Source organism: Dendropsophus ebraccatus, chromosome 8, assembly GCF_027789765.1.
Source record: "Dendropsophus ebraccatus isolate aDenEbr1 chromosome 8, aDenEbr1.pat, whole genome shotgun sequence".
In the NCBI taxonomy this organism is placed as follows: Eukaryota; Metazoa; Chordata; class Amphibia; order Anura; family Hylidae; genus Dendropsophus; species Dendropsophus ebraccatus.
Window position 1 is genome coordinate 5,719,517 of NC_091461.1, and position 16,015 is coordinate 5,735,531.

Below are 16,015 nucleotides of genomic sequence, written 5' to 3' on the forward strand. Positions count from 1 at the left end.
ACTCCACCTGGACACAGCACACAGACTGAGCACTCCACCTGGACACAGCACACAGACTGAGCACTCCACCTGGGCACAGCACACAGACTGAGCACTCCACCTGGGCACAGCACACAGACTCAGCACAGCACACAGACTGAGCACTCCACCTGGGCACAGCACACAGACTGAGCACTCCACCTGGGCACAGCACACAGACTCAGCACAGCACACAGACTCAGCACTCCACCTGGGCACAGCACACAGACTCAGCACAGCACACAGACTCAGCACTCCACCTGGGCACAGCACACAGACTCAGAACTCCACCTGGGCACAGCACACAGACTCAGCACTCCACCTGGGCACAGCACAGAGACTTAGCACTCCACCTGGGCACAGCACACAGACTCAGCACTCCACCTGGGCACAGCACACAGACTTAGCACTCCACCTGGGCACAGCACACAGACTCAGCACTCCACCTGGGCACAGCACACAGACTCAGCACTCCACCTGGGCACAGCACACAGACTCAGCACTCCACCTGGGCACAGCACACAGACTGAGCACTCTACCTGGACACAGCACACATATTGAGCACTCTACCTGGGCACAGCACACAGACTGAGCACTCCACCTGGGCACAGCACACAGACTGAGCACTCCACCTGGACACAGCACACAGACTGAGCACTCCACCTGGACACAGCACACAGACTCAGCACAGCACACAGACTCAGCACTCCACCTGGGCACAGCACACAGACTGGGCACCCCACCTGGACACAGCACACAGACTCAGCACTCCACCTGGGCACAGCACACAGACTGAGCACTCCACCTGGACACAGCACACAGACTGAGCACTCCACCTGGGCACAGCACACAGACTCAGCACAGCACACAGACTGAGCACTCCACCTGGGCACAGCACACAGACTGAGCACTCCACCTGGGCACAGCACACAGACTCAGCACTCCACCTGGGCACAGCACACAGACTCAGCACTCCACCTGGGCACAGCACACAGACTCAGCACAGCACACAGACTCAGCACTCCACCTGGGCACAGCACACAGACTGAGCACTCCACCTGGACACAGCACACAGACTGAGCACTCCACCTGGACACAGCACACAGACTCAGCACTCCACCTGGACACAGCACACAGACTCAGCACTCCACCTGGGCACAGCACACAGACTCAGCACTCCACCTGGGCACAGCACACAGACTGAGCACTCCACCTGGGCACAGCACACAGACTCAGCACTCCACCTGGGCACAGCACACAGACTCAGCACTCCACCTGGGCACAGCACACAGACTCAGCACTCCACCTGGGCACAGCACACAGACTGAGCACTGCACCTGGGCACAGCACACAGACTCAGCACTCCACCTGGGCACAGCACACAGACTCAGCACTCCACCTGGGCACAGCACACAGACTCAGCACTCCACCTGGGCACAGCGCACACAGACTGAGCACTGCACCTGGGCACAGCACACAGACTGAGCACTCCACCTGGGCACAGCACACAGACTCAGCACTCCACCTGGGCACAGCACACAGACTCAGCACTCCACCTGGGCACAGCACACAGACTCAGCACTCCACCTGGGCACAGCACACAGACTCAGCACTCCACCTGGGCACAGCACACAGACTGAGCACTCTACCTGGACACAGCACACATATTGAGCACTCCACCTGGGCACAGCACACAGACTGAGCACTCCACCTGGGCACAGCACACAGACTGAGCACTCCACCTGGACACAGCACACAGACTGAGCACTCCACCTGGACACAGCACACAGACTCAGCACAGCACACAGACTCAGCACTCCACCTGGGCACAGCACACAGACTGGGCACCCCACCTGGACACAGCACACAGACTCAGCACTCCACCTGGGCACAGCACACAGACTGAGCACTCCACCTGGACACAGCACACAGACTGAGCACTCCACCTGGGCACAGCACACAGACTCAGCACAGCACACAGACTGAGCACTCCACCTGGGCACAGCACACAGACTGAGCACTCCACCTGGGCACAGCACACAGACTCAGCACTCCACCTGGGCACAGCACACAGACTCAGCACTCCACCTGGGTACAGCACACAGACTCAGCACAGCACACAGACTCAGCACTCCACCTGGGCACAGCACACAGACTGAGCACTCCACCTGGACACAGCACACAGACTCAGCACTCCACCTGGACACAGCACACAGACTCAGCACTCCACCTGGGCACAGCACACAGACTCAGCACTCCACCTGGGCACAGCACACAGACTGAGCACTCCACCTGGGCACAGCACACAGACTCAGCACTCCACCTGGGCACAGCACACAGACTCAGCACTCCACCTGGGCACAGCACACAGACTCAGCACTCCACCTGGGCACAGCACACAGACTGAGCACTGCACCTGGGCACAGCACACAGACTTCAGCACTCCACCCTGGGCACAGCACACAAACTCAGCACTCCACCTGGGCACAGCACACAGACTCAGCACTCCACCTGGGCACAGCACACAGACTGAGCACTGCACCTGGGCACAGCACACAGACTGAGCACTCCACCTGGGCACAGCACACAGACTCAGCACAGCACACAGACTGAGCACTCCACCTGGGCACAGCACACAGACTCAGCACTCCACCTGGGCACAGCACACAGACTCAGCACAGCACACAGACTCAGCACAGCACACAGACTCAGCACTCCACCTGGGCACAGCACACAGGCTCAGCACAGCACACAGACTCAGCACTCCACCTGGGCACAGCACACAGACTCAGCACTCCACCTGGGCACAGCACACAGACTCAGCACTCCACCTGGGCACAGCACAGACTTAGCACTCCACCTGGGCACAGCACACAGACTCAGCACAGCACACAGACTCAGCACTCCACCTGGGCACAGCACACAGACTCAGCACTCCACCTGGGCACAGCACACAGACTCAGCACTCCACCTGGGCACAGCACACAGACTCAGCACTCCACCTGGGCACAGCACACAGACTCAGCACAGCACACAGACTCAGCACTCCACCTGGGCACAGCACACAGACTCAGCACTCCACCTGGGCACAGCACACAGACTCAGCACAGCACACAGACTGAGCACTCCACCTGGGCACAGCACTCCACCTGGGCTCAGCACACAGACTGAGCACTCCACCTGGGCACAGCACACAGACTGAGCACTCCACCTGGGCACAGCACACAGACTCAGCACAGCACACAGACTGAGCACTCCACCTGGGCACAGCACACAGACTGAGCACTCCACCTGGGCACAGCAACAGACTCAGCACCAGACCAGCACACAGACTCAGCACTCCACCTGGGCACAGCACACAGACTCAGCACTCCACCTGGGCACAGCACACAGACTGAGCCACTCCACCTGGGGCACAGCACACAGACTCAGCACTCCACCTGGGCACAGCACACAGACTCAGCACTCCACCTGGGCACAGCACACAGACTCAGCACTCCACCTGGGCACAGCACACAGACTCAGCACTCCACCTGGGCACAGCACACAGACTCAGCACTCCACCTGGGCACAGCACACAGACTCAGCACTCCACCTGGGCACAGCACACAGACTCAGCACTCCACCTGGGCACAGCACACAGACTCAGCACTCCACCTGGGCACAGCACACAGACTCAGCACTCCACCTGGGCACAGCACACAGACTCAGCACTCCACCTGGGCACAGCACACAGACTCAGCACTCCACCTGGGCACAGCACACAGACTCAGCACTCCACCTGGGCACAGCACACAGACTCAGCACAGCACACAGACTCAGCACAGCACACAGACTCAGCACTCCACCTGGGCACAGCACACAGGCTCAGCACAGCACACAGACTCAGCACTCCACCTGGGCACAGCACACAGACTCAGCACTCCACCTGGGCACAGCACACAGACTCAGCACTCCACCTGGGCACAGCACAGAGACTTAGCACTCCACCTGGGCACAGCACACAGACTCAGCACAGCACACATACTCAGCACTCCACCTGGGCACAGCACACAGACTCAGCACTCCACCTGGGCACAGCACACAGACTCAGCACTCCACCTGGGCACAGCACACAGACTCAGCACAGCACACAGACTCAGCCTCCACCTGGGCACAGCACACAGACTCAGCACTCCACCTGGGCACAGCCACACAGAATCAGCACAGCACACAGACTGAGCACTCCACCTGGCCACATGCACTCCACCTGGCTCAGCACACAGATGAGCACTCCACCTGGGCACAGCACACAGACTGAGCACTCCACCTGGGCACAGCACACAGACTCAGCACAGCACACAGACTGAGCACTCCACCTGGGCACAGCACACAGACTGAGCACTCCACCTGGGCACAGCACACAGGACTCAGCACAGCACACAGACTCAGCAACTCCACCTTGGGGCACAGACACAGGACTCAAGCACTCCACCTGGCACAGCACACAGACTGAGCACTCCACCTGGGCACAGCACACAGACTCAGCACTCCACCTGGGCACAGCACACAGACTCAGGCACTCGCACCTGGGCACACAGTCACAACAGACTCAGCACTCCACCTGGGCACAGCACACAGACTCAGCACTCCACCTGGGCACAGCACACAGACTCAGCACTCCACCTGGGCACAGCACACAGACTCAGCACTCCACCTGGGCACAGCACACAGACTCAGCACTCCACCTGGGCACAGCACACAGACTCAGCACTCCACCTGGGCACAGCACACAGACTCAGCACTCCCACCTGGGCACAGCACACAGACTCAGCACTCCACCTGGGCACAGCACACAGACTCAGCACTCCACCTGGGCACAGCACACAGACTCAGCACTCCACCTGGGCACAGCACACAGACTCAGCACTCCACCTGGGCACAGCACACAGACTCAGCACTCCACCTGGGCACAGCACACAGACTCAGCACTCCACCTGGGCACAGCACACAGACTCAGCACTCCACCTGGGCACAGCACACAGACTCAGCACTCCACCTGGGCACAGCACACAGACTCAGCACTCCACCTGGGCACAGCACACAGACTCAGCACTCCACCTGGGCACAGCACACAGACTCAGCACTCCACCTGGGCACAGCACACAGACTCAGCACTCCACCTGGGCACAGCACACAGACTCAGCACTCCACCTGGGCACAGCACACAGACTCAGCACTCCACCTGGGCACAGCACACAGACTCAGCACTCCACCTGGGCACAGCACACAGACTCAGCACTCCACCTGGGCACAGCACACAGACTCAGCACTCCACCTGGGCACAGCACACAGACTCAGCACTCCACCTGGGCACAGCACACAGACTCAGCACTCTACCTGGACACAGCACACATATTGAGCACTCCACCTGGGCACAGCACACAGACTGAGCACTCCACCTGGGCACAGCACACAGACAGAGCACTCCACCTGGGCACAGCACACAGACTGAGCACTCCACCTGGGCACAGCACACAGACTGAGCACTCCACCTGGGCACAGCACACAGACTCAGCACTCCACCTGGGCACAGCACACAGACTGAGCACTCCACCTGGGCACAGCACACAGACTCAGCACTCCACCTGGGCACAGCACACAGACTCAGCACTCCACCTGGGCACAGCACACAGACTCAGCACTCCACCTGGGCACAGCACACAGACTGAGCACTCCATCTGGGCACAGCACACAGACTGAGCACTCCACCTGGGCACAGCACACAGACTGAGCACTCCACCTGGGCACAGCACACAGACTCAGCACTCCACCTGGGCACAGCACACAGACTCAGCACTCCACCTGGGCACAGCACAGAGACTCAGCACTCCACCTGGGCACAGCACACAGACTGAGCACTCTACCTGGACACAGCACACATATTGAGCACTCTATCTAGGCACAGCACACAGACTGAGCATTCTACCTGGACACTGCACCCCCACACTGAACACTCTATCTGATCACAGCACACGCACGTGTGCACACACACACACACACACACACACACACACACACACACACACACACACAGCACTCTGCCTGGACCCAGCACACATCGGGCACTATAAATGGGAACCACCCCCACAAACTAAGCACAATTCCTAAGCACTACACCCACAGACTGGGCACTCTACCCAAGCACAGCACACTCACTGAGCACTCTACCTGAGCACCACACACACACTGAGCACTCTACCTGGGCACATCACACAGAATGAGCACTGCACACAGTCTGAGCACTCTACCGGGGCACAGCACACACTGGCCAATCTACTTGGGCACAGCACACACTGAACAATCTAGATGGACACTCCACCTACACACTGGAAACTCTACCTGGACACTACACCTACAGACTGAGAACCCTACCTGGGCACAGCACACACTGAGCACTCTACTAGGGCACTGTTCCAATATTCTAAGCACTCTAACTGGGCGGTACACCCACACACTGAGCACTTTACCTGGGCATAACAGATACACACAAACAAACAAACTGAGCACTCTACTCAGACACAGCACACACAAACACTGAGCACCCTGGACCCAGCACACACCGGACACTCTACCTGGGCACTACACCCAAACACTGAGCACTCTACCTGAGCATTACACTCACAGACTGGGCACTCTACCCAGGCACAGCACATACTGAGCACTATACCTGAGTACCACACACACACTGAGCACTCTACCTGGGCACAGCACAACACACACACACACACACACACACACACACACACACAGCACTCTGACTGGACCCAGCACAATGGACACTCTACCTGGGCACTATACTCACACACTGAGCACTGTACTTGGGCACAGCACACACTGAGCACTATTTCTGAGCACCACACACACACAGAGCACTCTACCTGGGCACAGCACACACACACACACACACACACAGAGCACTCTGACTGGACCCAGCACAATGGACACTCTACCTGGGCACAATACCCACACACTGAGCACTGTACTTGGGCACAGCACACACCGGGCACTCTACCTAGGCACTGCACTCACACACTGAGCACTCTACCTGGGCACAGCACACACACACACACACACACACACACTGAGCACTCTGCCTGGACCCAGCACACACACCAGGCACTCTACCTGAACACTATGCTCACAGACTTGGCACAGCACACACAATGGGCACTCACACACTAAGCACTTTACCTGGGCACAACAGACACACACAAACTGAGCACTCTACTCAGACACAGTACAAACACACACAAACACTGAGCACTCTGCCTGGACCCAGCACACACCGGACACTCTACCTGGGCCCTATACCCAAACACTGAGCACTCTACCTGAGCTTTACACTCACAGACTGAGCACTCTACCTGGGCACAGCACACCAAGCACTCTACCTGGACACTGCACCCACACACTGAACGCTCTCTCTGATCGAAGCGCGCACGCGCAAGCGCACACACGCACTCTGAGTACTCTGCCTGGACCCAGCACACATTGGGCACTATACCTGGGAACCACACCCACAAATTAAGCACAATTCCTGGGCAGTACACCCACGACTGGACACTTTACCCAGGCACAGCACACACTGAGCCTTACACACACACACACACACACACACACACACACACACACTGAGCACTCTACCTGGGCCCTGCACCCACACACTGAGCACTCTACCTGGTCACAGCGCACCCCCCCCACCCCACCCCGAGCACTCTGCCTGGACCCAGCACACATTGGGCACTATACCTGGGAACCACACCCACAAACTAAGCACAATTCCTGGGCAGTACACCCACGACTCGACACTTTACCCAGGCACAGCACACACTGAGCCTTACACACACACACACACACACACTGAGCACTCTACCTGGGCCCTGCACCCACACACTGAGCACTCTACCTGGTCACAGCGCACCCCCCCCCCCACCCCGAGCACTCTGCCTGGGCCCAGCACAATGGACACTCTACCTGGGCACTACATCAACACACTGAGCACTGTACCTGGGCACAGCACACACTGGGCACTCTACCTAGGCACTGCACTCACACACTGAGCACTCTACCTGGGCACAGCACACACACACTGCGCACTCTGCCTGGACCCAGCACAATGGACATTCTGCCTGGGCACTGCTCCCACACACTGAGCATTCTACCTGGGCACTGCTCACACACACACACACACACACACACACACACTCTGCCTGAACACTATCCTCACAGACTAGGCACAGCACACACAATAGGCACTCTACTGAATGCTGCACCCACACACTAAGCACTCTACCTGGGCACAGCACACACTGAACACTCTAGCTGGGCACTCCACCTACACACTGGAAACTCTACCTGGACACTACACCTACAGACTGAGAACCCTACTTGGGCACAGCACACACTGAGCACTCTACGTGGGCACTGTTCCAACACACTGAGCACTCTACCTGGGTGCTACACTCACACACTGAGCACTTTACCTGGGCGCGCACACACACACACACACACACACACACACACACACACACACACACACAAACTAACCACTCTGCCTGGACACAGCACACACACGCACACACTGAGCACTCTGCCTGCATCAAGCACACACCGGGCACTCTACCTGGGCACTACACTCAGAAACTGGGCACTCTACTTGGGCACAGAACACACACCAGGCTTTCTACCTGGGCACTGCACCCACACACTGAGCACTCTACCTGGGCACTACACCCACAGCACACACTGACCACTGTAGCTGGGCACAGCACACACACACAAACACTGGGCACTACACCTACAGACTGGGCACTCTACCTGGGCAAAGTACACATGGAGTGCTGTACCTGGGCACTTTACCGACAGACTGGGCACAGCACATACACAATGAGCACTCTACCTGGGCACACCACTTACAGACTGGGCACTCTACCTGGGCACACACTGAGCACTCTACCTGGACACTACACCAAAGACTGAGAGCTCTACCTGGGCACAGCACACATATCAGACACTCTGTCTAGGCACTGCACCCACACACTGAGCACTCTACCTGGGCACTGCACCTACAGACTGGACACTCTTCCTGGGCACAGCACACACGAAGGAAACTGTACCTGGGCACTACAACCCTACATTAAGCAGTCTACCTGGACACAGCACACTTTTGGCACTGCACCCCTTAGCGCTGCACCCATACACTGAGCACTCTACCTGGGCACTACACCTACAGACTGGGCACTCTACCTGGGCAAAGCACACACTGAGCACTCTACCTGGCCACTACACCCACAGACTGGGCACTCTACCTGGGCACTACACCTACAGACTGGGCACTCTACCTGGGCAAAGCACACACTGAGCACTCTACCTGGCCACTACACCCACACACTGAGCACTCTATGTGGGCACTGCAACCACACACTGAGCATTTTACCTGGGCACAGCACACATACACAAACTGAGCATTCTACTTGGGCACAGCACACACAGAGCACAGCGCACCCACACTCACACAGTACTCTGCCTGGACTCAGCACACACTAGACACTCTACATGGGCACTCCACTCAAACACTGAACACTCTACCTGGTCACAGCACACACACCAGGCACTCTACCTTGGCACTGCTCCCACACACCAAGCACTCTACCTGAGCACTACACTCACAAATTGGGCACTTAACCTGGGCACAGCACACATACCAGGCAGTCTACTAAGGCACTGCACCCACACACAGAACACTCTACCTGGGCACTGCTCCCACACACTGAACACTCTACCTGGTCACTGCTCCCACACATTGAAGACTCTACTTGGGCACTACACCCACACTCCGGGCACTGTAACTGAGCACTGCACCCACACACTGAGCACAGCACACACACACACACACAAACATTGAGCATTCTGCCAGGACCCAGCATACCAGACACTCTATCCAGGCACTACAAAACACCAAAACACAGCACTCTACCTGGGCACTACACCCACAGACTAAGAACTCTACCTGAGCATAGCACACACTGAGCACTCTACCTGGACACAGATCACACTCACGCACACTCTACCTGGGCACTACAAACACACACTAAGTATGTTACCTGGACACTACACCTACAGACTGGGCACTCTACCTGGGCAAAGTACACACTGAGCACTCTACCTGGACACTGCACCCACACACTTTGCACTGTACCTGGACACAGCACACTCCGGGCACTGTACCTGAGCACTGCTCCCACACACTGAGCACTGTAACAGGGCACTCCACCCACACACTGGAAACTCTACCTGGGCAAAGTACACACTGAGAACTCTACCCGGGCACCGCTCCCACACACTGAACACTCTACCTGGGCACTGCTCCCACACATTGAACACTCTACATGGGCACTACACCCACACTCTGGGCACTGTAACTGAGCGCTGCACCCACACACTGAGCACAGCACACACAAACATTGAGCATTCTGCCAGGACCCAGCACACCAGGCACTACACCAAAACACTGAGCACTCTACCTGGGCACTACACCCACAGACTGAGAACTCTACCTGGGCACAGAACACACACCAGGCTTTCTACCAGGGCACTGCACCTAAACACTGAGCACTCTACCTGGACACAGTTCACACTCACACACACTCTACCTGGGCACTACACCCACACACTAAGCATGTTACCTGGACACTACACCTACAGACTGGGCACTCTACCTGGGCAAAGTACACACTGAGCACCCACACACTGAGCACTCTCCCTGGACACAGCACCCACACACTGAGCACTCTACCTGGGCATTACACCTAATGACTAAGAAATCTACCTGGACACTACACCCACAAACTGGGCAACCACACACTGAGCACTCTACCTGGGCACTACACCCACAGACTGTGCACTCTGACTGGGCAAAGCACCCACACATTGAGCACTACCTGGGCACTACACTTACAGACTTGGCACAGCACACACTGAGCACTCTACCTGGGCACTGCTCTCACACACTTTGCACTCTACCTGGACACAGCACACTCCGGGCACTGTACCTGAGCACTGCTCCCACACACTGAGCACTCTACCAGGGCACTACACCCACACACTGGAAACTCTACCTGGGCACTACACCCACACACTGATCACTCTACCTGGGCACTACAACCACATTGAGCACGTTACCTGAGCACTACACTCACAGACTGGGCACAGCACACACAATGGCACTCTGATCAAACACACTGATCACTCTGTCTGGGCAATACACCCACAAACTGAGCACTCTACCTATACACTACACCCAGAGTACTTTATCTTGGCAGAGCACACACTGGGCACTCTACCTGGGCACTACACCCACAGACTGGGCACTTTATCTGAACACAATATGCACAGACTAGGCACTCTACTTGGACACAGTAGCCACACACTGGGCACTCTACTTGGACACAGTATCCACAGACTGGACAGTCTACCTGGACACTACACCCACATGCTGGACACTTTATCTGAACACAATGGGGGACATTTATGAAATGTCCGCCCGAGGCATATGCCAGGGAGAAGGTGCAGATTCGCACCTTCTCCCTGGCGTACGCCTTCCGTACACCCCGCTGACCCCATAAGCGGGCTGGGGGAGCTTGTCCTCCTCCTGCGCCTCATTTATGATGATTTACGCCTGCTCGCAGACGTAAATCATAATCCAAATCTACACCTGCTGGAAGAAGGTGTAGGTTTAGTACACCGGGCGCAGGTTTGGGTGCCCGGCTGGCCGGATTCACTAAGAGGCATGCGCCTCTTAGTGAATCCTGCCGGGGAAAAGGGGGCAGGGCCTAATATAAGACCGGCGTACTTGTATGACGGTCTTCATAAATCCCCCCCTATTTGCACATATTGGGCACTCTACTTGGACACAGCATCCAAAGACTGGGCAGTCTACCTGGACACAGTATCCACTAACTAGGCACTCTATCTGGGCACTACACCCATACTGGGCACTTTATCTGAACACAATATGCACAGACTGGGCACTCTACTTTGACACAGTATCCACAGACTGGCCACTCTACTTGGACACAGTATCCACACACTGAGCAGTCTACCTGTATTATGTGGCTGTACAATATGGGGAAAAGGCCAAGAGTCTATCTCTGCAAATAATAATATATGAAAAGAAAGGAATAGTGCCTCAAACGTAACTTTTAATAGATACAGTTAAGATACACCAATGACAGTTACCCAACACCAAAGCTACTAATATTAACGATCTTATTTGGATCGTCGCACATCCGGAATGTGTGCAATACCAAAAAATTCTTTTAAAATTATATTATAAAATACTGAGGCCAATCTGCCCCAGATCAGTATCCAAATATAAGCTGTGATCTTCCAACGTGTTTCTGCCACTGGTCACTGTGGCGTCATCAGGGGAGTGAAACCAGCAAAATGCCACATACAGTGGATACACATAATGCTTATAAATAATAACACAATTTTACCCACTATTGGTTACACTGCACTAGAGATGAGAGAGTAGTGGAATATTTGACTTTCAAGAATTCGAATCGAATAGGCACCGATATTCGACTATTCAATCCCATTATAGTCTATAGGAAAAAAATTTGCGGCACTTGGAAATCAAAATTCGACCACTTGAAGGTGACCAAGTCCCCCATGAAACCTCCCTAAACAATGCAAACACCTCCGGAATGACACTGGGACATTAGGGGGAGCATGCCGGGTACACCCAACACCCCAAAATCGCAGTATAATGGCATTCTCTGCAATTGCGAAGGAAAAATATTTGTGAACGCTTTACGAACATTTATGGCAATGTTCACACATTTCGTTCGTATTTCTTGCGCAGTGTTACATGATTCCAATGTGCGTCCGTAGAGCGTCATGTTATTCGCGCGTATCACACGTAATGCTGTACGAACGTTACTGGAACAGTATGTATGACGTGCCTTTTTCTGGGCTACTGGAACAGTATGTATCACGTGCCTTTTACTGGGCTACTGGAACAGTATATATCAAGTGCCCTTACTGGGCTACTGGAACAATATGTATAACGTGCCCTTAGTGGACTAAACCAGGGACACTATAAGTCACTTGTACACACAGGGTACTGGAATGAATACACCTGCTGATGCTGCTGTTATATTATCTATTTCTTAGCACTGAGAAGCTTTGGATTCAGAGATGACATTTTCGCTGGATTTTAGCCCTGAAAAGGACTTTTGGGTTCTACAGTAAGCCTGCCTAACCAAAACGCTACTAAAACCTCTCTCCCTGCTACAAGATCTCTCCCTGGCTAGGTTGAAAGTGCATCTGTGGTCGAGAGGCGGGAGCAGTGTCGGACTGGGCCACCGGAGGACCAGAGGATCCTCCGGTGGGCCCCTCCCCCACTCCCTGCTTGTCCAGCAGCTGGGGTCCCCAGACAGCTATAGGATGATGCTGCCTGTCCTCAGTGGGCCCCCAGCTGCAGCAGGATACATATATGGTTTTGCCGGGTCTGCCCGACTCTGAGGAGACAGCTCCGGCAAAACCATGTCCTGGGTAGTCCCGGGAATCTCCGCCCACGTCGCAGGAAGCTGCGCCCCCTTCGGCGATCGTTCTCCCTCAAGCAGAGCGGGGAGAGGAGTCGCTGGGGCACAAGAGGAACCTTACAGGTGAGGTAGTATAGCTGTTTGTTGTTTTAAATATAGATGGAGTGGCAGGAAAATGATGAGGGAGGTACTGGTATGCTGATGAGGGGCAAAAGGATGAGGGGGTACTACTATGATGATGGAAGGACAAAAGGATGAGGGGGTACTACTATGATGATGGAAGGGCAAAAGGATGAGGGGGTACTACTATGATGATGGAAGGGCAAAAGGATGAGGGGGTACTACTATGATGATGGAAGGGCAGGAGGATGAAGGGGGTAGTAGTATGATGGGGTAGGAGGATGATGGAGGGGTAGTAATATGATCGAGGGGCAGGAGGATGAAGGGGTAGTAGTATGATGATAAAGGGCGTAGTATGATGATGATGGAGGGGCAGAAAGATGAATGGGTAGTAGTATGATTTTGGATGTGCAGGAAAATGATGATGGAGGAGCAGGAGGATGAGAGGGGTAGTAGTATGATGATGGAGGAGCAAGAGGATGAGAGGGGTAGTACTATGATGATGGAGGTGCAGGAGGATGATGAAGGAGGTAATAGTATGATGATGGAGGTACAGGAGGATGAGAGGGGTAGTACTATGATGATGGAGGTGCAGGAGGATGATGAAGGAGGTAATAGTATGATGATGGAGGTACAGGAGGATGAGAGGGGTAGTACTATGATGATGGAGGTGCAGGAGGATGATGAAGGAGGTAATAGTATGATGATGGAGGTGCAGGAGGATGAGAGGGGTAGTACTATGATGATGGAGGTGCAGGAGGATGATGAAGGAGGTAATAGTATGATGATGGAGGTACAGGAGGATGAGAGGGGTAGTACTATGATGATGGAGGTGCAGGAGGATGATGAAGGAGGTAATAGTATGATGATGGAGGTACAGGAGGATGAGAGGGGTAGTACTATGATGATGGAGGTGCAGGAGGATGATGAAGGAAGTAATAGTATGATGATGGAGGTGCAGGAGGATGAGATGGGTAGTACTATGATGATGGAGGTGCAGGAGGATGATGAAGGAGGTAATAGTATGATGATGGAGGTGCAGGAGGATGAAGGAGTAGTAGTATGATGATGGAGGTGCAGGAGGATCAAGGGGGTAGTAGTATGATGATGGATGATTTGGTCAGTAATAGTGTGATAGTATGTTGAGAGGTACAGTATGGTGATAATATATATATTAGTGCTGTTCTGGGGTCACTTCCACACACTGAGCCCCCACATAACTCTGTATTCTGATCTCCCACAAAGCCTCCAGTATACAATACACCAAGAATCCTCCAGGTACAACAGCTGAAAGCACTGCAACTCCCAGCATTTACTGATAGTCTGCATCCCTCAAGATATGCTTGGAGTTGTAGTACATATGAGCTGCCACTGTAGAGACATATAGTGCTGGACCTTTAGGGCTGATGGTTGTAACAGATTACGGCCACCAGAAGCTTCTGCACAACAATCAATTATTAAAGGTTTGTTCTGTCTGAAACTACAACTCCCAACATACCCTTCATTAAAGCTTCATAATTGTAGGGTATTCTGAGAGTTATAGTTCGACTGAAAACATGTCATTCACAAGGAAGTTGTCGCAGATCCAGATTATTCCAGGATAGGGCGGGGTCAATATATCGCTTTTTACCGATTCTTCTTTGGTGGGCCCCAAGGATCATTTCCTCTGGTGGGCCCCAGGTACCCCAGTCCGACACTGGGCGGGAGCCGAGTATTTAAGATTCGAGGTCATGTGGTTCAGCCGTCCAATGAGGGTAGACGCCATTTACGAGCTGCGTGCGTCCTCCCAGGGTCCCTCACGGCCTCCCTGCGTGGTCATTGGATTAAAAAAAGCGCCAACTGCGATGGGAGGGCTTTCGAATGTTTCCTGCGTATAACTTGATTGAATTTAAATCTTTCGAATACTGCAATATTCGATCGAATACCTACTCGATCGAATCGTATTCTCTCATCTCTACACTGCACACTTATATGTGTATATGTGCCTATTTTAACAGGGTATAGTATTGTGAATAGTAAGGGCTTGGCAGTGTGTTATGCGGCTACTCACTGGCCCTTGTTAGTACCATGTGGGGTGTAAGTGCACATGAGACGCTGTAATTAAAATAATAATACACAGTTTTACCAGCAGGTACAAAGTTGTTGTATGATAATAATAAAATCCCTGGTGGGTTATTCACTGTGTGTTCCTATGACCTGTATTAGGGCTGTGCTGTGTCGCTGCATTGGCAGCATAAACAGCATGCATCTAGGGTATGAGATAAGACCAATGTAATAATTTACCAGCA